The 23155-nt window shown below is 44.0% G+C and overlaps 8 non-coding genes across 8 annotated transcripts; all 8 read right to left on the bottom strand.

Moving 5' to 3' along the window:
* Positions 1-844: 844 nt before the first annotated feature.
* On the bottom strand, positions 845-927 carry trnal-uaa (transfer RNA leucine (anticodon UAA)). Its single transcript has one exon. It is a non-coding gene; the product is annotated as a tRNA-Leu (tRNA).
* Positions 928-3753: 2826 nt separating this feature from the next.
* trnad-guc (transfer RNA aspartic acid (anticodon GUC)) lies at positions 3754-3825 on the bottom strand. The gene has a single exon. It is a non-coding gene; the product is annotated as a tRNA-Asp (tRNA).
* Positions 3826-11886: 8061 nt separating this feature from the next.
* On the bottom strand, positions 11887-11970 carry trnal-uaa (transfer RNA leucine (anticodon UAA)). The gene has a single exon. It is a non-coding gene; the product is annotated as a tRNA-Leu (tRNA).
* A 1853-nt stretch (positions 11971-13823) lies between these two features.
* Positions 13824-13905, bottom strand: trnas-aga (transfer RNA serine (anticodon AGA)). The gene has a single exon. It is a non-coding gene; the product is annotated as a tRNA-Ser (tRNA).
* Positions 13906-16210: 2305 nt separating this feature from the next.
* Positions 16211-16282, bottom strand: trnad-guc (transfer RNA aspartic acid (anticodon GUC)). Its single transcript has one exon. It is a non-coding gene; the product is annotated as a tRNA-Asp (tRNA).
* Positions 16283-17849: 1567 nt separating this feature from the next.
* trnal-uaa (transfer RNA leucine (anticodon UAA)) lies at positions 17850-17932 on the bottom strand. The gene has a single exon. It is a non-coding gene; the product is annotated as a tRNA-Leu (tRNA).
* A 1350-nt stretch (positions 17933-19282) lies between these two features.
* trnad-guc (transfer RNA aspartic acid (anticodon GUC)) lies at positions 19283-19354 on the bottom strand. Its single transcript has one exon. It is a non-coding gene; the product is annotated as a tRNA-Asp (tRNA).
* A 1706-nt stretch (positions 19355-21060) lies between these two features.
* Positions 21061-21144, bottom strand: trnal-uaa (transfer RNA leucine (anticodon UAA)). The gene has a single exon. It is a non-coding gene; the product is annotated as a tRNA-Leu (tRNA).
* Between the last annotated feature and the right edge of the window lie 2011 nt (positions 21145-23155).

Genomic DNA, 23155 nt, shown 5'->3' with positions numbered 1-23155 from the left:
AACAGAATGACAGAGAGAGAGAGAGAAACGGAGGCGTATGACAAATGTGTAACAGAGAGAGACAGAAAGAGAGTGAGAGAATGAGAGGGAGACAGAGTGACAGATAGTGAGATTCTTGTCGTAGATTTCGTCAACTCTTGCAGATCAGTTGAAATGTCGAGCTGTTACAATCCATGGAACTTTAAGCCTTGTAATTGACGATTAAACCGACTGGGAGTTTGTTTAATTTTGAAATGCTGCCCAGTGTGAAACGTAATGGTTCACATCTCTACACCAGGTGGGCACCAAGAATCTAGTCTCAAATCCAAAAGTGGATTTTTTCTGTTCTGAAGAGAATGATTTTAAGAAGCTTTATAAATGTTTAAAATTGGGGTTGTTAAAAATTGCCCGCCCCATCGGCGAATTGAACCCCGGCCTTTCAAATAATAAGCAAGGACACTCACCATTATACTAATGAGGAATTAACACGGGCAAAGTCGGTCAGAGCAAGAATCGAGCTGTGAACAAAACTGGACAAATGAGAACGACAGAGACAGAGAGAGAAACAGAGAGAGAGACACAGGGACACAGAGAGAGACAGTCAGAGAGAAACAGACAGAGAAACAGACAGAGAGTGAGAGACAGAGACAGACAGAGAAAGACAGAGAAGGACAGACAGAGACAGACAGAGAGATACAGAGAGAAAAATGCAGATTCGGCAGATGCCAAAATAGGACTTGAAGAATTACATATGAGATCTTTCTTTCCATATCTATAAACATCTCATTGTTTGTTGGAGAATCAGCTGTTGACAAGCGAGTGTCACTGAGCAGGATGAAAGGAAATGGATCTTAAATTAAAAAGTTACCAGGAGTGGGGTTCGAACCCACGTGGGCATAAACCCATTGGATCTTAAGTCCAACGCCTTAACCACTCGGCCATCCTGGTGCTGGTGCTGCTGACAGACTGTCTCTAAGAGAATCGGGCCTTCAAGCTCCACCTTGCCACAGATTTGAGCAGAGAGAGACACACAGACACAGAGACACACAGACACAGAGACAGACACACAGACACAGAGAGGGTACAGAGAAGATGTACAAGGATGATACCAGAAATCCGAGGGTATACATATCAGGAAAGGATGGACCCCTGCCAAATTAGTTTAAACCCTGATTTGTCTGATTGTTGTTCTATTTCCGACCGTATATTTCTTGAATATTTGCACAATGAAAAAGTGAGAAACTTCGAGGTGTTGGATTTAATTCCGCCCAACTCAGGATTAGTTCTCCAGAGATTTAATTATATTTTGAAATGAAAAATGCTGGAACCGTAGTCGGCAGAATTCGAACCTATGCGGGGAGACCCCAATGGATTTCTCGTCCATCGCCTTAACCACTCAGCCACAACTACTGGGTTTGTAAGATTTTAAATGTTGCTCAGATAAAATCGCAATCATCCATCGCTCTGGAGCAAAACAGCACTGCGCCCCGAAACAGTCTATGTTGAAGAAAGTTCTCAAAGAGACAATCCCCTCTCGCAATTTTTACTCTTCAATTTTTCACTGCAGCTTTTTTACCTGAAGCTGCACCAGGATACATCATTGCAGATTTTAGAAATGCTTAATTCCCGACGGGGAATTGAAACCCCGTCTTCCAACGTAACAGGCGGGGATACTTCACTATATTTAACGAGGAACTGACGGAAGACACTCCTTTGCAGTCACTGCAGAAGCACAGAGCAAGAATGGCGCTGTGAACAGACCTGGGCTCATTCACCAGACCCAGAGGGAGGAGTGAGCAAGGAGAGGGAAACAAAGAGCGAGAGAGGCACGGAGAGAGAGAGAGAGACAGAAACAGAGAGAGGCACAGAGTGAGACACACACAGACAGAAAGACTGAGACACAAAGATAGAGAGGACAATGAGAGAGCCAGACAGAGAGAGCAAGACACAGATAGACAGAGAGAGAAAGACAGAGAGAAACAGAAAGACAGTGAGAGAGAGAGACAGACAGAGAAAAACAAGTAGACAGAGAGACAAAAAAGGAGGCGTATGACAAATGTGTAACAGAGAGAGACAGAGAGAGGTGGAGACTGAAGGATATAAAAACATTTTACGATTCCTTCTCTTTGTTAGTTGGGAGAGACAGAGAGTGAGCGAAAGTGCAGATTCCGCAGATGCCGAAAGACACTTCAAGAATTACATATAAATATGAAATCTTTCTTTCCGTATCTATAAAAATCTCATTGTTTGTTTGATGGAGATTAAGCAGATGACAAACGAGTGTCACTGAGCAAAATGTAAGGAAATGGGTCTTAAATTAAAAAAGAACCAGGAGTGGGGTTCGAACCCAAGTAGGCATAATCCCATTGGATTTTAAGTCCAAGGTCTTAACAACTCGACCATCCTGGGGCTGTTAATGGGCGTGGACTGTCTCTGTGAGAATCGGGGCTTCAAGCCCCACCCTGCCACAGAGTTGAGCAGAGCAGAGATTCCCTCGGTGGCAGGACAGGTTAACAAAGCAGTTAATAAAGCAGATGTGATCCTGGGGTTTATAAATGGAGGCACAGAGTACACAAGCCAGGAAGTTTTGGTAAACCTAAATAAAACACTAGTTCGGCCCCAGCTGGAGTATTGTGTCCAATTCTGGGGAACCGCACCTTCGGAAGGAGGTGAAGGCTGAGGAAAGTATCCCCGCTTGTTACCCGAGGGACCGGCAGACACACACAGACAGAAACAGACAGCCACACATGTACACAGACAGACACATAGAGTGACTCAGACATCGAGAGAGACAGACAGGTAGAGAGAAACACTGTCGCTAATTTGTCTGATTTTTGTTCTATTTCTGACCGTATATTTGGTGAATACTTGCAGATCAATGAAAACGAGAAAAGTCTCGAGGTGTTGAACGTTGTGGGATTTAAAACCGCCTAACTGAGGATCAGTTCTCCAGAGATTTGTTTACATTTTGAAATGAAATGAAAAATGCTGGAACCGTAGTCGGCAGGATACGAACCTGCGCGGGGAGACCCCAATGACTTTTCACTCCATCGCTTTAACCACTCGGCCATGACTACTGGGTCTGTGAAGTGCTAAATGTTGCTTAGATAAAGCAATCATCCATCGCTCTGGAGCAAAACAGCACTCAGTCCCTGAACAGTCTCCGCTCAAGAAAATTCCCAAAGAGACAATCTCCCCTCGCATTGTTTCACTCTTCCATGTTCCTCCCTCGCTTTTTAACATTAAGTTACGCCAAGAAATATAACAATTATTTTACACTGGAAAGACTAATTTCTCCCCATCACAGAATTGAACCTCTGTCAGCCGTGCAACAGGCGGCGATTGTGCACTGAATTGATGAGGAATTGACGAAAGTCACTGCTGGGCGTTCTCTGCAGAAGCTCAGAGCAAGAATGGCGCTGTGAACAGACCTGGGCTCATTCACCAGCCCCAGAGGGAGGAGTGAGCAAGGAGAGGGAACCAAAGAGCGAATGAGACGGAAACAGAGAGAGACTGGGGAACAGTGAATGAGACAGAGAGAGAGAGACTGGGGAACAGTGAATGAGACAGAGAGAGAGAGACTGGGGAACAGTGAATGAGACAGAGAGGAAACCAGAGAGAGAGAGCTCTATACTAACGGCGAACTGGTGCAGGAAGTTGTTATGACAGTAAATCTTTTTAAATTATTTTAGTTGATGTTTATTCCATTCTACTTTCCCAAGGAGGTTTGAAGGAGTTGGCCAAAGGTTTAAAATTTTGAATTATAAAATCTTCCTCCCCGTCGGGGAATTGAACCCCGGTCTCCCGCGTGACAGGCGGGGATACTCACCACTATACTAACGAGGAACTGACGGATACAAAATCTGTCAGAGCAAGAATCGAGCTGTGAACAGAATTGGACTGAGAGAGAAAGAGAGAGAGAGACGGGACAAACAGAGAAAGGGACAAATCGTGAGACAGAGAGAGAAAGACAGAGAGATATTCAGAGAGATAAAGAGAGAGACAATGATAGATACAGAGAGAGAGAGACAAAAAAGGAGGCTTATGACAAATGTGTAACAGAGACAGAAAGAGAGAGTGAGAGAGACAAAGAGAGAGAATGAGAGGGAGACAGAGAGACCAGATAGTGTGACAGAGAGGGGTAGAGTCCGAATTCTCTTTCTCCTTGTTAGTCAATAGTGACACTTGAGAAAATGCAGATTCAGCAGATGCCAAAATAGCACTTTAAGAATTAGAGTTAAATATGAGACAGAGAGAGAGAGAGAGAACGTGTCGGGGAATTGAATCCTCACCACTATACTATCAGGGACCTGGTAGAGGAAGTAGTAAAACAGTGCTTGAGGCAAAGACTCGAACACTCACACACACACAGACATGTGTGCCTGCTCTCTATGTTTATGTGTATGTCACATATTTAATAAGCTTTTCTGAGTTTCATGGATTCATAGACACCTACAGCACAGAAGGAGGCCATTCGGCCCGCCGTGCCTGTGCTGTCTCTGTGAAAGAGCAGTGGTGCTCAGTCCCACCCCCCGCTTTTTGTCCGTAACCCTGTTAATCTCTTTCTCTCTGTCACTCTCTCCCTCCTCCGCGCCCCACACGGAGGAGAGGGAAACAGAGAGAGAGAGAGAGAGCTCTATACTAACGAGGAACTGGTGCAGTATGTTGTTATACAGTTCTTCATGCGCCAGTAAATCTTTTAAAATTATTTTGGTCGGCTTTTTTTCTGTTTTACTTTTCCAAGAAGGTTTTTAAGGAGTTGCCCAAAGGTTTAAAATTTGTGATGTTGAAATCGCCCTCCCCATCGGGAAATTGAATGAGGAACTGATATACTGGCTGCTGCTAGAATCGAGCTGTGAACAGAACTTGACAAATGAGAAAGACAGGGACAAAGAGAGACAGAGACAGACAGAGAGACAGTCAGAGAAAGACAGAGAGAGACACACAGAGAGAAACAGACAGAGACAGGGAGAGAAAACGACAGAGAGCCATACAGAGAGAGATAGAGAGAGAGACAGACAAAGAGAGAGACAGACAGAGAGACAGACACACAGACAGACAGAGACAGACAGACAGAGAGAAACAGACAGAGAAAGACAGAGAGCCATACAGAGAGAGAGAGACAGAAAGAAACAGACAGATAGCCATACAGTGAGAGACAGACAAAGAGAGAGACAGACAGAGAGACAGACAGAGAGAGAGACAGAGAGAAACAGAGAGAGAGAGAAAAAGAGAGTGAGAGAATGAGAGGGACACAGATAGTGAGACAGAGAGAGGTGGGGACTGAAAGATGTAAAAACATTTCACGATCCCTTCTCTTTGTTAGTTGAGAGTGACAGAGAGAGTGAGGGAAAAATGCAGATTCAGCAGATGCCAAAATAGGACTTGAAGAATTACATATGAGATCTTTCTTTCCATATCTATAAACATCTCATAGTTTGTTGGAGAATCAACTGATGACAAATGAGTGCCACTGAGCAGGATGAAAGGAAATGGATCTTAAATTAAAGAGTTACCAGTAGTGGGGCTTGAAACCACGTGGATATAAACCCATATGGATTTTAAGCCCAATGCCGTAACCACTCGGCCATCCTGGTGCTGGCATTATTCGCGCACTGGCTCTGAGAGAATTGGGCCTTGAAGCACCAACCTGCCACAGAGTTGAGCAGAGCAGAGAGAGACACACAGACCGACACACACAGAAACAAACAGACACAGAGAGACACACAGACCGACACAGAGAGGCACACAGACCGACACACACATAAACACACAGACACACAGACCAACACAGAGAGACACACAGGCAGACACACAGACACAGAGAGAAACACAGACCGACACACACAGACCAACACAGAGAGACACACAGGTAGACACACACACATGGCGAGACACACAGACCGACACAGAGACACACACAGAGACACACAGACACAGACAGACACACAGACATAGAGAGGATTTACAAGGATGATACCAGAAATGCGAGGGTATATATATCAGGAAGGTATGGACCGCTGCCAAATTAGTTTATACCCTGATTTGTCTGATTATTGTTCTATTAGCGACCATATATTTCGTGCATACTTGCACAATGAAAAAGTGAAAAACTTCGAGGTGTTGGATTTAATTCCGCCCAACTCAGGATTAGTTCCCCAGGGATTTGGTTACATTAAAAAATGGGTAGTGCTGGAACCGTAGTCGACAGTAATCGAACCTGTGCAGTGAAACACCCAACGGATTTCTAGCCCATCGCCTTAATCACTCGGCCACGACTACTAGGTCTGTAAGACTTTAAATGTTGCTCAGATAAAATTGCAGTCATCCATCGCTCTGAAGCAAAACAGCACTCAGTCACTGAACAGTCTCGTGTCATGAAATTTCAAGAGACAATCTCCTCTCGCATGTTTTTTACTATTCTGTTTATCACTGTAGCTTTTTAACATAAAGCTACACCAGGAAATATAAATGCAGTTTGACATCTTAAAAATGCTTCCACTCCATCGCGGAATTGAAAGCCGACCTCGGGAGTTGCAGTTAGGGATAGTTCACTTTTTCTGATGAGGAACTGATGGATGGCGTTACTGTGCAGAATCGCAGAGCAAGAATGGCGCTCTGAACAGACCTGGGCTCATTCTCCAGCCCCAGAGGAAGGAGTCATCAACAACAGAAGGACAGAGAGAGAGAGAGAGAGAGAGAGAAAAGGCCAGCAGGGAATTCCCCGAGGCGCGGATCGTGATCTCCACACTACTGCCCAGAAAGGACACCCCAGCCTATATAATCCACAACACCAACAGGGAGATCGACACGAGATGTTCTGTCCTCCCCAACGTCTCCCTGGCCCATCATCCAAACATCAACACAAGGGACCTCTATGACGAAATACATCTACTCAAACAGCGGATGTGGGTCTTCGCAAGAAACCTCATAAACACTGCCAAAAGACGCAGCCCTCCCACCCCCCCTACCATTGGGAGCCCAAACAGGACCACCAATGTCCCCCACCCCCCTTTACAAAACCGACAACAGAACCGTGCTTTTATACCTGACCCAAGACCCCCCTCTGGACCACAGACTGTAGACCAAGAACTGAGAAAGATCATGACGATGCTGAACAGCCTGATAGAAAGCCGGAGAAATTATTAATATTGTTATCTATCATTATCATTATTGTTATCTTACCAGTATTATTACTATTATTAGATAGATATATGTGCATGCCTCATGAAATTTATACTAAATCATCACTTAGCATTATAGAAAATAGTGTTTCCACACTCATCCCACAAAATAGGTCCATTTTATTTCGTTTTATTGAACTATATAAATGCGTTCTTTCCACATAAGCTGCTGGAATATCCAGGGCCTCCGCTCCTCAACTTTTGGGATGAAGAGTACAGACCCTGAATTCCTAAAAGCTATAAAAGACATTGATATAATTGTGTTAACAGAAACATGGTGCCAAAAGGACATGCCGACCCACTGTCCTCCAATGTACCATGAAATCATTGTGCCCTCAGTAAAGAACACTAAAACACGCAAGGGCAGAACCTCCGGGGGAATATTGGTGTGGTATAAGGGAGAACTGGACAAACACATCTCACCGGTAAAACAGGGGAAATCACACGTATGGCTAAAACTAGATAAAAATATAGGAATAGCAAAAAAAGATGTTTACTTATGTGCGATCTACATACCTCCAATAGATTCGCCATATTTCGAAGAGGAGTTATTTGATACTCTCCACATGGAAATCAGCCATTTCCAGGCCCAAGGAAAGGTGATAATATGTGGGGACCTAAATGCAAGGACCGGTTGTGAACCTGACTTCATAGACCCACAGGGAAACAACCATGTGTTTGGCCAGACCCCTTTAGATGTCACACCAGCCATCGCAAATCGGAACAACCTTGATCGTGAAATAAATAAAAGCGGTAGGGAGGTAGTGCAACTCTGCCGAGCCTTAGGCCTGTACATAGTTAATGGTAGGTTCAGAGGGGACTCCCTAGGGAGACTCACATACTCCTCAACTCTTGGGTCTAGTGTGGTGGACTATACAATCACTGACCTGGACCCCTGCGATATCAACGCATTCACTGTCAGGCAACAATCCCCCCTCTCAGACCATAACCAAATAAATGTGTACCTTAAACTTTCTGCCCAAACTACAGACACAAAAAAGGAACACAGTAAGCTACATAAAATAAACCAGACATACAGATGGGCCCCGGACAGTGGAGATAAATTCATCACAGCACTAAATTCACCTGATCTCACAAGTAAAATTTCAAAATTTAAAGAAAATCTATATGAGATCACCAGAGATGGTGTAAACACGGCCATAGAGGATATAAACATGATCTTCCATGAGGCAGCTGTAAAAGCCGACCTCGTGAAACAGAAGAGGAAGCATCAAAAAAGACAAAATAAAAATATGAAATGGTTTGACCACGAATGCAAAAATGCCAGAAAAGACCTGAGAAAAATATCAAACCAAAAGCATCGGCAACCAAACAATCCGGACCTACGTACTAGATACAATGAAACCCTCAAAAGATATAAACACACCATTAGGAACAAAACACAAAACTATACCCACAAAATACTCGAAGAAATTGAAAACTCCACCAATCCAAAACAATTCTGGGAAATGTGGAATAACCTGAGTACAACACAATTGCAAGCATTACCAATCCAAGATGGCGACATCTGGAGAACACATTTTGAAAACCTCTACAAAGACATCCCAAAAAACAAAACAAACCCAAGTCAACATCAGGTCACAGAAAAACTCCACACATTAGAAGCAACAATTAAAGACAACCAAAACCCTCTAGACTCCCCAATCACATGGAAAGAACTGGCCACAAAAACAAAATCTCTCCACCTAAAGAAAGCCTGTGGCCCAGACAACATCAAAAATGAAATGCTAAAGTTCAGTAATATGGAGATGCAGGGTGCGATACTCAAACTATTCAACATCATATTACGCTCAGGCTGTTTTCCCGATATCTGGTGCCAAGGACTAATCTCCCCCATATATAAAAGTGGAAACAAATCAGACCCAAATAACTACCGCGGCATCTGTGTCAACAGTTGTCTAGGGAAGTTATTCTGCAGTATTCTAAATAGTAGATTACTTGATTTTCTTAACAAACATAATATCCTCAGAAAAAACCAAATAGGCTTTCTTCCAAAACACCGCACCGCCGACCATATCTATACCCTTCACACCCTCATCGAAAAACATAAACACCAAACAAAAAATGGGAAAATATTCGCCTGTTTCATCGACTTCAAGAAAGCCTTTGACTCTATATGGCACGAAGGGCTCTATTATAAACTTCTTCAGTGTGGAATAGGGGGCAAAGTCTATGACCTTATTAAATCAATGTATCTGAAAAACAAATGCGGGGTCAAAATTGGAGACAAACGCACCGATTTCTTCACCCAGAGAAGAGGCGTCTGGCAGGGCTGCAATTTGAGCCCGACCCTGTTCAACATATACATAAATGAATTAGCAGACATGCTGGAGCAAAGCGAGTCACCAGGTCTCCGTCTCCTGGATGGAGAAGTGAAGTCCCTGTTCTATGCGGACGACCTGGTTCTGCTGTCTCCCACAGAACAGGGATTACAGCAACAACTAGACCTACTCGACAAATACTGCCAAAATTGGGCTCTAACAGTAAATCTAAAGAAAACCAACATCATGATTTTTCAGAAAAGACCCAGATGTCAGGAAAACAAATACCAGTTTACCCTCAGTGATACCACTATAGGACACATTATGAGCTACACCTACCTTGGTCTAACTATTACAGCATCAGGGAGCTTCAGCATAGCAGTGAATGCACTAAAAGAAAAAGCCCGAAGAGCCCTATATGCAATAAAAAGAAAATTCTACAACATCCAAATCCCAATCAAAATCTGGCTCAAAATTTTTGACAGCATAATCCTGCCCATTGCACTGTACGGTAGTGAAGTATGGGGCCCGCTAAATCACCAAAGCTACACTAAATGGGAAAAACACACAATAGAAGCCCTACATGCAGAATTCTGCAGAAGCATCCTTCGCACCCAAAGAAAAACGCCAACAAATGCATGCAGAGCCGAACTAGGCAGATACCCACTGATAATAAACATCCAAAAACGAGTACTAAACTTCCTAAATCACCTCAAATCTAGCTCCCCAGACACCCTTCATTTCAAAGCCTTTCAGACCCAAGAGCTAAACCCAGAAAAGAGTCCCCTGAGTCAGCTGCTACTGAAACTAAGTATTCAGCCGGACCCTGACCAGCCCCAGACCAACACAGCCGTCCAAACACCAATCCGAGTGAACCAAATCATTAAAAAATGCAAAGAAACCTACCTGGAACATTGGAACAAAATAACCGAAAGCCAAAGCAGATTAGAATGTTACCGGGCCCTAAAAAGAGAATATAAACTGGCAGACTACCTCACGACCATCAGAGACACAAAACAGAGACAGACCCTCACCAGGTACAGACTAAGCGACCACCAACTGGAAATTGAAAAAGGCAGATACAAGAAATCCTGGCAGCCTAGAGAGAATAGAATATGCGATCAATGTCTGGCCGGCGAGGTTGAAACAGAGATGCATTTCCTCCTAAAATGCGAAAAATTCAACACATCAAGAAACATATTATTCAACAAGCTAAGCCAAACAACCCCAGATTTCAAGGAATTGGATGACCTGTCAAAATTGAGATTAGTCCTAGGAGAAGGAGACAGACCATACCTAGGGGCCAAATATGTAACAACATGTCACAACCTGAGGACTGTTTAAAATTAAGACTGTTTAAAATTAATATTGAACGTACCAAATGAAGTACAAAGACTGTTTAAAATTAATATTGTTTAAAACTAATATTGTATGTACCCAACAAATGTCAAATCGATTGACACCTACAGAATGTTGGAAAACTGTACCTTTTTGCTATGTAAGCTTTGGCAATATGGTTCTCTGTAAACTTTCATGCCAATAAAGCATTTGAACTGAAAACTGAACTGAACTGAGAGAGAGGGAAACGGAGGCGTATGACAAATGTGTAACAGAGAGAGACAGAAAGAGAGTGAGAGAATGAGAGGGAGACAGAGTGACAGATAGTGAGATTCTTGTCGTAGATTTCGTCAACTCTTGCAGATCAGTTGAAATGTCGAGCTGTTACATTCAATGGAACTTTAAGCCTTGTAATTGACGATTAAACCGACTGGGAGTTTGTTTAATTTTGAAATGCTGCCCAGTGAGAAACGTAATGGTTCACAGTTCTACACCAGGTGGGCACCAAGAATCTAGTCTCAAATCCAAAAGTGGATTTTTTCTGTTCTGAAGAGAATGATTTTAAGAAGCTTTATAAATGTTTAAAATTGGGGTTGATAAAAATTGCCCGCCCCATCGGCGAATTGAACCCCGGTCGATTCAAATAACAAGCAGGGATATTCACCATTATACTAATGAGGAATTAACACGTGCAAAGTCGGTCAGAGCAAGAATCGAGCTGTGAACAAAACTGGACAAATGAGAACGATAGAGACAGAGAGAGAAACAGAGAGAGAGACACAGGGACACAGAGAGAGACAGTCAGAGAGAAACAGACAGAGAAACAGACAGAGAGTGAAAGACAGAGACAGACAGAGAGAGACAGACAGAGTGACAGACAGAGAAACAGAGAGAGACAGACAGAGACAGACAGACAGAGACAGACAGAGAGAGACAGAGAGAAAAATGCAGATTCGGCAGATGCCAAAATAGGACTTGAAGAATTACATATGAGATCTTTCTTTCCATATCTATAAACATCTCATTGTTTGTTGGAGAATCAGCTGTTGACAAGCGAGTGTCACTGAGCAGGATGAAAGGAAATGGATCTTAAATTAAAAAGTTACCAGGAGTGGGGTTCGAACCCACGTGGGCATAAACCCATATGGAACTTAAGTCCAACGTCTTAACCACTCGGCCATCCTGGTGCTGGTGCTGTTGCCAGACTGTCTCTAAGAGAATCGGGCCTTCAAGCTCCACCTTGCCACAGATTTGAGCAGAGAGAGACACACAGACAGATACACAGACACAGAGACAGACACACACAGACACAGGCAGACACACAGACGGTACAGAGAAGATTTACAAGGAGATACCAGAAATCCGAGGGTATACATATCAGGAAAGGATGGACCCCTGCCAAATTAGTTGAAACCCTCATTTGTCTGATTGTTGTTCTATTTCCGACCGTATATTTCTTGAATATTTGCACCATGAAAAAGTGAAAAACTTCGAGGTGTTGGATTTAATTCCGCCCAACTCAGGATTCGTTCCCCAGGGATTTAATTATATTTTGAAATGAAAAATGCTGGAACCGTAGTCGGCAGGATTCGAACCAGCGCGGGGAGACCCCAATTGATTTCTAGCTAATCGCCTTAACCACTCGGCCACGCCTACTGGGTCTGTAAGCTTTTCAATGTTGCTCAGATAAAACCGCAATCATCCATCGCTCTGGAGCAAAACAGCACTTAGTCCCTGAACAGTCTCCGCTCAAGAAAATTCTCAAAGAGACAATCTCCTCTCACATGTTTTTTACTCTTCTGTTTCTCACTGTAGCTTTTTAACATAAAGCTACACCAGGAAATAGAAATACAGTTTGACATCTTAAAAATGCTTCCACTCCATCGGTGAATTGAAAGCCGACTCGGGAGTAGCAGTTGGGGATTGTTCACAATATCTGATGAGGAACTGATGGATGGCGTTACTGTGCAGAATCGCAGAGCAAGAATGGCGCTGTGAACAGACCTGGGCTCATTCACCAGCCCCAGAGGGAGCAGTGATCAACAGGAGAATGAAAGAGAGAGAGAGAAATGGAGGCCTATGACAAATGTGTAACAGAGAGAGACAGAAAGTGAGTGAGAGAATGAGAGGGAGACAGAGAGACGGATAGTGAGACAGAGGTGGAGACTGAAAAATATAAAAACATTTTACGATTACTTCTCTTTGTTAGTTGAGAGTGAGCGACAATGCAGATTCAGCAGATGCCAAAATAGCACTCTAAGAATGACATAAAAATATGAAATCTTTCTTTCCGTATCTATAAAAATCTCATTGTTTGTTTGATGGAGATTCTGCAGATGACAAACGAGTGTCACTGAACAGGATGAAAGGAAATGGGTCTTAAATTAAAAAGTTACCTGGAGCGGTGTTTGAACCAACGTGGGTATAAATCCATCGGATCTTAAGTCCAACACTTTAACCACTCGGCCATTCTGATGCTGTCTGAGTACGTGTGGCTTGTCTCTCTGAGAATCGGGGCTTCAAGCCCCACCCTGCCACAGAGTTGAGCAGAGCAGAGATTTCCTCGGTGGCAGGACAGGTTAACAAAGCAGTTAATGAAGAAGATGTGATCCTGGGCATTTTAAATAGAGGCACAGAGAACACAAACCAGGAAGTTTTGCCAAACCTAAATAAACGACTAGTTCGACCCAAGCTGGATTATTGTGTCCAATTCTGGGGAACCACACTTCAGAAAGGAGGTGAAGGCTGAGGAAAGTATCCCCGCTTGTTACCCGATTGATCGGCAGACACACACAGACAGACACACATGTGCACAGACACACACATAGAGTGACTTAGACATCGAGAGAGACAGACAGGTAGAGAGAAACACTGTCGCTAATTTTTGTTTTATTTCTGACCGTAAATTTCGTGAACACTTGCAGATCAATGAAAACGAGAAAAATGTCGAGGTGTTCAAAGTTGTGGGATTCAATATCGTCTCATTCAGGATTAGTTCTCCAGGAATTTGGTTATATTTTAAAAAGAAAAATGCTGGAACCGTAGTCAGCAGGATTCGAACCTGCGCGGGGAGACCCCAATGGATTTCTAGTCCATCGCCTTAACCACTCAGCCACAACTACTGGGTTTGTGCGATTTCAAATGTTGCTCAGGTAAAATCGCAATCATCCATCGCTCTGGAGCAAAACAGCACTGCGCCCCGAAACAGTCTATGTTGAAGAAAGTTCTACAAAGAGACAGTCCCCTCTCGCAATTTTTACTCTTCAATTTTTCACTGCAGCTTTTCTACTTGAAGCTGCACCAGGATACATCATTGCAGATTTTAGAAATGCTTAATTCCCGACGGGGAATTGAAACCCCGTCTTCCAACGTAACAGGCGGGGATACTTCACTATATTTAACGAGGAACTGACGGAAGACACTCCTTTGCAGTCACTGCAGAACAAGAATGGCGCTGTGAACAGACCTGGGCTCATTCACCAAACCCAGAGGGAGGAGTGAGCAAGGAGAGGGAAACAAAGAGCGAGAGAGAGGCACAGAGTGAGACACACACAGACAGAAAGACTGAGACACAAAGATAGAGAGGACAATGAGAGAGCCAGACAGAGAGAGCAAGACACAGATAGAGAAAGACAGAGAGAAACAGAAAGACAGTGAGAGAGGGAGACAGACAGAGAAAAACAAGTCGACAGAGAGACAAAAGAGGAGGCGTATGACAAATGTGTAACAGAGAGAGACAGAAAGAGAGTGAGGGGTGGAGACTGAAGGATATAAAAACATTTTACGATTCCTTCTCTTTGTTAGTTGGGAGAGACAGAGAGTGAGCGAAAGTGCAGATTCCGCAGATGCCGAAAGACCACTTCAAGAATTACATATAAATATGAAATCTTTCTTTCCGTATCTATAAAAATCTCATTGTTTGTTTGATGGAGATTCAGCAGATGACAAACGAGTGTCACTGAGCAAAATGTAAGGAAATGGGTCTTAAATTAAAAAAGAACCAGGAGTGGGGTTCGACCCCAAGTGGGCATAAACCCATTGGATCTTAAGTCCAAGGTCTTAACAACTCGACCATCCTGGGGCTGTTAATGGGCGTGGACTGTCTCTGTGAGAATCAGGTCTTCAAGCCCCACCCTGCCACAGAGTTGAGCAGAGATTACCTCGGTGGCAGGACAGGTTAACAAAGCAGTTAATAAAGCAGATGTGATCCTGGGGCTTATAAATGGAGGCACAGAGCACACAAGCCAGGAAGTTATGGGAAACATAAATAAAACACTAGTTCGGCCCCAGCTGGCGTATTGTGTCCAATTCTGGGGAACCGCACTTTAGGAAGGAGGTGAAGGCTGAGGAAAGTATCCCCGCATGTTACCCGAGTGACCGACAGACAGAAACAGATAGCCACACATGTACACAGACAGACACACACATAGAGTGACTCAGACATCGAGAGAGACAGACAGAGAGAAACGCTGTCGCTAATTTGCCTGATTTTTGTTCTATTTCTGACCGTATATTTGGTGAATACTTGCAGATCAATGAAAACGAGAGAAATCTCGAGGTGTTGAAAGTTGTGGGATTTAATTCCGCCTAAACTCAGGATGAGTTTTCCAGGGATTTACATTTTGAAATGAAATGGGATGAAAAATGTCGGATTTGTAGTCCGCAGGATTCGACCTGCGCAGGGCAAAACCCAATGGATTTACTAGTCCATCGCCTTAACCACTCGGCCACAACTACTGGGTCTGTGAGATTTTAAATGTTGCTCAGATAAAATCGCAATCATCCATCGCTCTGGAGCAAAACAGCACTCAGTCCCTGAACAGTCTCCGCTCAAGAAAATTCCCAAAGAGACAATCTCCCCTCGCATTGTTTCACTCTTCCATGTTCCTCCCTCGCTTTTTAACATTAAGTTACGCCAAGAAATATAACAGTTATTTTACACTGGAAAGACTAATTTCTCCCCATCACAGAATTGAACCTCTGTCAGCCGTGCAACAGGCGGCGATTGTGCACTGAATTGATGAGGAATTGACGAAAGTCACTGCTGGGCGTTCTCTGCAGAAGCTCAGAGCAAGAATGGCGCTGTGAACAGACCTGGGCTCATTCACCAGCCCCAGAGGGAGGAGTGAGCAAGGAGAGGGAACCAAAGAGCGAGAGAGACACGGAGAGAGGCAGAGAGAGACTGAGACGGAAACAGAGACTGGGGAACAGTGAATGAGACAGAGAGAGCGAGACTGGGGAACAGTGAATGAGACAGAGAGGAAACCAGAGAGAGAGAGCTCTATACTAACGACGAACTGGTGCAGGAAGTTGTTATGACAGTAAATCTTTTAAAATTATTTTAGTTGTTTTTTTTTCTATTCTACTTTCCCAAGGAGGTTTGAAGGAGTTGGCCAAAGGTTTAAAATTTTGAATTATAAAAGCTTCCTCCCCGTCGGGGAATTGAACCCCGGTCTCCCGCGTGACAGGCGGGGATACTCACCACTATACTAACGAGGAACTGACGGATATAAAATCTGTCAGAGCAAGAATCGAGCTGTGAACAGAATTGGACTGAGAGAGAAAGAGAGAGAGAGACGGGACAAACAGAGAAAGGGACAAATAGTGAGACAGAGAGAGAAAGACAGAGAGATATTCAGAGAGATAAAGAGAGAGACAATGATAGATACAGAGAGAGAGAGACAAAAAAGGAGGCTTATGACAAATGTGTAACAGAGACAGAAAGAGAGAGTGAGAGAGACAAAGAGAGCGAATGAGAGGGAGACAGAGAGACCAGATAGTGTGACAGAGAGGGATAGAGTCCGAATTCTCTTTCTCCTTGTTAGTCAATAGTGACACTTGAGAAAATGCAGATTCAGCAGATGCCAAAATAGCACTTTAAGAATTAGAGTTAAATATGAGACAGAGAGAGAGAGAACGTGTCGGGGAATTGAATCCTCACCACTATACTATCAGGGACCTGGTAGAGGAAGTAGTTATACAGTGCTTGAGGCAAAGACTCGAACACACACACACACAGACATGTGTGTCTGCTCTCTATGTTTATGTGTAAGTCACATATTTAATAAGCTTTTCTGAGTTTCATGGATTCATAGACACTTACAGCACAGAAGGAGGCCATTCGGCCCGCCGTGCCTGTGCTGTCTCTGTGAAAGAGCAGTCGTGTTCAGTCACACCCCCCGCTTTTTGTCCGTAACCCTGTTAATCTCTTTCTCTCTGTCACTCTCGCCCTCCTCCGCGCCCCACACGGAGGAGAGGGAAACAGAGAGAGAGAGCTCTATACTAACGAGGAACTGGTGCAGGAAGTTGTTGTACAGTTCTTCATGTGCCAGTAAATCTTTTAAAATTATTTTGGTCGGCTTTTTTTCTGTTTTACTTTTCCAAGAAGGTTTTTAAGGAGTTGCCCAAAGGTTTAAAATTTGTGATGTTGAAATCGCCCTCCCCATCGGGAAATTGAATCCCGGTCTCCACTGTGACAGGCGGGGATACTCACCACTATACTAATGAGGAACTGATATACTGGCTGCTGCTAGAATCGAGCTGTGAACAGAACTTGACAAATGAGAAAGACAGGGACAAAGAGAGACAGAGACAGACAGAGAGACAGTCAGAGAAAGACAGAGAGAGACACACAGAGAGAAACAGACAGAGACAGGGAGAGAAAACGACAGAGAGCCATACAGAGAGAGAGAGACAGAGAGAAACAGACAGATAGCCATACAGTGAGAGATAGACAAAGAGAGAGACAGACAGAGAGACAGACAGAGAGAGAGACAGAGAGAAAAAGAGAGTGAGAGAATGAGAGGGACACAGATAGTGAGACAGAGAGAGGTGGGGACTGAAAGATGTAAAAACATTTCACGATCCCTTCTCTTTGTTAGTTGAGAGTGACAGAGAGAGTGAGGGAAAAATGCAGATTCAGCAGATGAAAAATAGGACTTGAAGAATTACATATGAAACCTTTCCGCATCTATAAAAAGCTCATTGTTTGTTTGATGGAGGTTCAGCAGATGACAAAGAGTGTCACTGAGCAGGATAAAAGGAAATGTGTCTTAAATTAAAGAGTTACCAGGAGTGGGGTTCGAACCCACGCGGGTATAAACCCATTGGATCTTAAGTCCAACGCCTTAACCACTCGGCCATCCTGGTGCTGTTAGTTCCTGTGTGCTGTTTCTGTGAGAATCAGGGCTTGAAGCGCCACCCTGCCACAGAGTTGAGCAGAGCAGAGATTCCCTCGGTGGCAGGACAGGTTAACAAAGCAGTTAATAAAGCAGATGTGATCCTGGGGTTTATAAATGGAGGCACAGAGTACACAAGCCAGGAAGTTATGGTAAACCTAAATAAAACACTAGTTCGGCCCCAGCTGGAGTATTGTGTCCAATTCTGGGGAACCACACTTTAGGAAGGAGATGAAGGCTGAGGAAAGTATCCCCGAGTGACCGGCAGACACACACAGACAGAAACAGAAAGCCACACATGTACATAGACAGACACATAGAGTGACTCAGACATCGAGAGAGACAGACAGGTAGAGAGAAACACTGTCGCTAATTTGTCTGATTTTTGTTCTATTTCTGACCGTATATTTGGTGAATACTTGCAGATCAATGAAAACGAGAAAAGTCTCGAGGTGTTGAAAGTTGTGGGATTTAAAACCGCCGAACTGAGGATCAGTTCTCCAGAGATTTGTTTACATTTTGAAATGAAATGGGATGAAAAATGCTGGAACCGTAGCCGGCAGGATTCGAACCTGCGCGGGGAGACCCCAATGGCTTTCTACTCCATCGCCTTAACCACTCGGCCACGACTACTGGGTCTGTCAAGTGTTAAATGTTGCTCAGATAAAATCGCAATCATCCATCGCTCTGGAGCAAAACAGCACTCAGTCCCTGAACAGTCTCCGCTCAAGAAAATTCCCAAAGAGACAATCTCCCCTCGCATTGTTTCACTCTTCCATGTTCCTCCCTCGCTTTTTAACATTAAGTTACGCCAAGAAATATAACAATTATTTTACACTGGAAAGTCTAATTTCTCCCCATCACAGAATTGAACCTCTGTCAGCCGTGCAACAGGCGGCGATTGTGCACTGAATTGATGAGGAATTGACGAAAGTCACTGCTGGGCGTTCTCTGCAGAAACTCAGAGCAAGAATGGTGCTGTGAACAGACCTGGGCTCATTCACCAGCCCCAGAGGGAGGAGTGAGCAAGGAGAGGGAACCAAAGAGCGAAAGAGACACGGAGAGAGGCACACAGAGAGAGACGGAAACAGAGAGAGAGACTGGGGAACAGTGAATGAGACAGAGAGACTGGGGAACAGTGAATGAGACAGAGAGGAAACCAGAGAGAGAGAGCTCTATACTAACGACGAACTGGTGCAGGAAGTTGTTATGACAGTAAATCTTTTTAAATTATTTTAGTTGATGTTTTTTCTATTCTACTTTCCCAAGGAGGTTTTAAGGAGTTGGCCAAAAGTTTAAAATTTTGATTTATAAAATCTTCCTCCTCGTCGGGGAATTGAACCCCGGTCTCCCGCGTGACAGGCGGGGATACTCACCACTATACTAACGAGGAACTGACGGATATAAAATCTGTCAGAGCAAGAATCGAGCTGTGAACAGAATTGGACTGAGAGAGAAAGAGAGAGAGAGACGGGACAAACAGAGAAAGGGACAAATAGTGAAACCGAGAGACAGAGAGAGAAAGACAGAGAGATATTCAGAGAGATAAAGAGAGAGACAATGATAGATACAGAGAGAGAGAGACAAAAAAGGAGGCTTATGACAAATGTGTAACAGAGACAGAAAGAGAGAGTGAGAGAGACAAAGAGAGAGAATGAGAGGGAGACAGAGAGACCAGATAGTGTGACAGAGAGGGGTTGAGTCCGAATTCTCTTTCTCCTTGTTAGTCAATAGTGACACTTGAGAAAATGCAGATTCAGCAGATGCCAAAATAGCACTTTAAGAATTAGAGTTAAATATGAGACAGAGAGAGAGAGAGAGAACGTGTCGGGGAATTGAATCCTCACCACTATACTATCAGGGACCTGGGAGAGGAAGTAGTTATACAGTGTTTGAGGCAAAGACTCGAACACACACAGACATGTGTGTCTGCTCTCTATGTTTATGTGTAAGTCACATATTTAATAAGCTTTTCTGAGTTTCATGGATTCATAGACACTTACAGCACAGAAGGAGGCCATTCGGCCCGCCGTGCCTGTGCTGTCTCTGTGAAAGAGCAGTAGTGCTCAGTCCCACCCCCCGCTATTTGTCCGTAACCCTGTTAATCTCTTTCTCTCTGTCACTCTCTCCCTCCTCCGCGCCCCACACAACAGGGAGAGGGGAACAGAGAGAGAGAGAGCTCTATACTAACGAGGAACTGGTGCAGGAAGTTGTTATACAGTTCTTCATGTGCCAGTAAATCTTTTAAAATTATTTTGGTAGGCTTTTTTTCGGTTTTACTTTTCCAAGAAGGTTTTTAAGGAGTTGCCCAAAGGTTTAAAATTTGTGATGTTGAAATCGCCCTCCCCATCGGGAAATTGAATCCCGGCCTCCACTGTGACAGGCGGGGATACTCACCACTATACTAATGAGGAACTGATATACTGGCTGCTGCTAGAATCGAGCTGTGAACAGAACTTGACAAATGAGAAAGACAGGGACAAAGAGAGACAGACAGAGAGAGAGACAGTCAGAGAAAGACAGAGAGAGACACACAGAGAGAAACAGACAGAGACAGAGAGAGAAAACGACAGAGAGCCATACAGAGAGAGATAGAGAGAGAGACAGACAAAGAGAGAGACAGACAGAGAGACAGACACACAGACAGACAGAGACAGACAGACGGAGAGAAACAGACAGAGAAAGACAGAGAGCCATACAGAGAGAGAGACAGAAAGAAACAGACAGATAGCCATACAGTGAGAGATAGACAAAGAGAGAGACAGACAGAGAGACAGACAGAGAGAGAGACAGAGGGAAACAGAGAGAGAGAGAAAAAGAGAGTGAGAGAATGAGAGGGACACAGATAGTGAGACAGAGAGAGGTGGGGACTGAAAGATGAAAAACATTTCACGATCCCTTCTCTTTGTTCGTTGATAGTGACAGAGAGAGTGAGGGAAAAATGCAGATTCAGCAGATGCCAAAATAGGACTTGAAGAATTACATATGAGATCTTTCTTTCCATATCTATAAACATCTCATAGTTTGTTGGAGAATCAACTGATGACAAATGAGTGTCACTGAGCAGGATGAAAGGAAATGGATCGTAAATTAAAGAGTTACCAGCAGTGGGGCTTGAAACCACGTGGATATAAACCCATATGGATTTTAAGTCCAATGCCTTAACCACTCGGCCATCCTGGTGCTGGCATTATTCGCGCGCTGGCTCTGAGAGAATCGGTCCTTGAAGCACCAACCTGCCACAGAGTTGAGCAGAGCAGAGAGAGACACACAGACCGACACACACATAAACAAACAGACACAGAGAGACACACAGACCGACACAGAGAGGCACACAGACCGACACACACATAAACACACAGACACACACAGAGAGAAACACAGGCAGACACACAGACACAGAGAGACACACAGACCGACACAGAGAGACACACACAGACCAACACAGAGAGACACACAGGTAGACACACACACATGGCGAGACACACAGACCGACACAGAGACACACACAGAGACACACAGACACAGAGAGACACACAGACACAGAGAGGATTTACAAGGATGATACCAGAAATGCGAGGGTATATATATCAGGAAGGTATGGACCGCTGCCAAATTAGTTTATACCCTGATTTGTCTGATTATTGTTCTATTAGCGACCGTATATTTCGTGCATACTTGCACAATGAAAAAGTGAAAAACTTCGAGGTGTTGGATTTAATTCCGCCCAACTCAGGATTAGTTCCTCAGGAATTTGGTTACATTAAAAAATGAGTAGCGCTGGAACCGTAGTCGGCAGGATTCGAATCTGTGCAGGGAAACACTCAACGGATTTCTAGCCCATCGCCTTAACCACTCGGCCACGACCACTAGGTCTATAAGACTTTAAATGTTGCTCAGATAAAATCGCAATCATCCATCGCTCTGAAGCAAAACAGCTCTCAGTCCCTGAACAGTCTCCGCTCAAGAAAATTCTCAAAGAGACAATCTCCTCTCGCATTGTTTCACTATTCTGTTTCTCACTGTAGCTTTTTAACATAAAGCTACACCAGGAAATAGAAATACAGTTTGACATCTTAAAAATGCTTCCACTCCATCGCGGAATTGAAAGCCGACCTCGGGAGTAGCAGTTGGGAATAGTTCACTATATCTGACGAGGAACTGATGGATGGCATTACTGTGCAGAATCGCAGAGCAAGAATGGCGCTGTGAACAGACCTGGGCTCATTCACCAGCCCCAGAGGAAGGAGTGAGCAACAAGGGAAGGACAGAGAGAGAGAAACGGAGGCGTATGACAAATGTGTAACAGAGAGAGACAGAAAGAGAGTGAGAGAATGAGAGGGAGACAGAGGGACAGATAGTGAGACAGAGGTGGAGACTGAAAAACATAAAAACATTTTACGATTACTTCTCTTTGTTAGTTGAGAGTGAGCGAAAATGTAGATTCAGCAGATGCCAAAATAGCACTCTAAGAATGACATATAAATATGAAATCTTTCTTTCCGTATCTATAAAAATCTCATTGTTTGTTTGATGGAGATTCTGCAGATGACAAACGAGTATCACTGAGCAGGATGAAAGGAAATGGGTCTATAAATTAAAGAGTTAGCTGGAGGGGGGTTCGAACCAACGTGGGCATAAACCCATCGAATCTTAAAGTCCAACACTTTAAACACTCAGCCATTCTGGTGCGGTCTGAGCACGTGTGGACTGTCTCTGTGAGAATCGGGGCTTCAAGCCCCACCCTGCCACAGAGTTGAGCAGAGCAGAGATTTCCTCGGTGGCAGGACAGGTTAACAAAGCAGTTAATAAAGAAGATGCGATCCTGGGCATTATAAATAGAGGCACAGAGTACACAAACCAGGAAGTTTTGCCAAACCTAAATAAACGACTAGTTCGGCCCCAGCTGGAGTATTGTGTCCAATTCTGGGGAACCACACTTCAGAAAGGAGGTGAAGGCTGAGGAAAGTATCCCCGCTTGTTACCCGAGTGACCAGCAGACACACACAGACAGACACACATGTGCACAGACAGACACACACATCAAAGACAGACACACACATAGAGTGACTTAGACATCGAGAGAGACAGACAGGTAGAGAGAAACACTGTCGCTAATTTTTGTTTTATTTTTGACCGTAAATATCGTGAACACTTGCAGATCAATGAAAACGAGAAAAATCTCGAGGTGTTC

The sequence above is a fragment of the Somniosus microcephalus genome, chromosome 4 (assembly GCF_052327205.1).
Source record: "Somniosus microcephalus isolate GS21.2 chromosome 4, FLI_Smic_1.0, whole genome shotgun sequence".
In the NCBI taxonomy this organism is placed as follows: Eukaryota; Metazoa; Chordata; class Chondrichthyes; order Squaliformes; family Somniosidae; genus Somniosus; species Somniosus microcephalus.
Note: the sequence above shows the minus strand (reverse complement) of the source record. Positions and strands in the feature narration are given on the sequence as shown.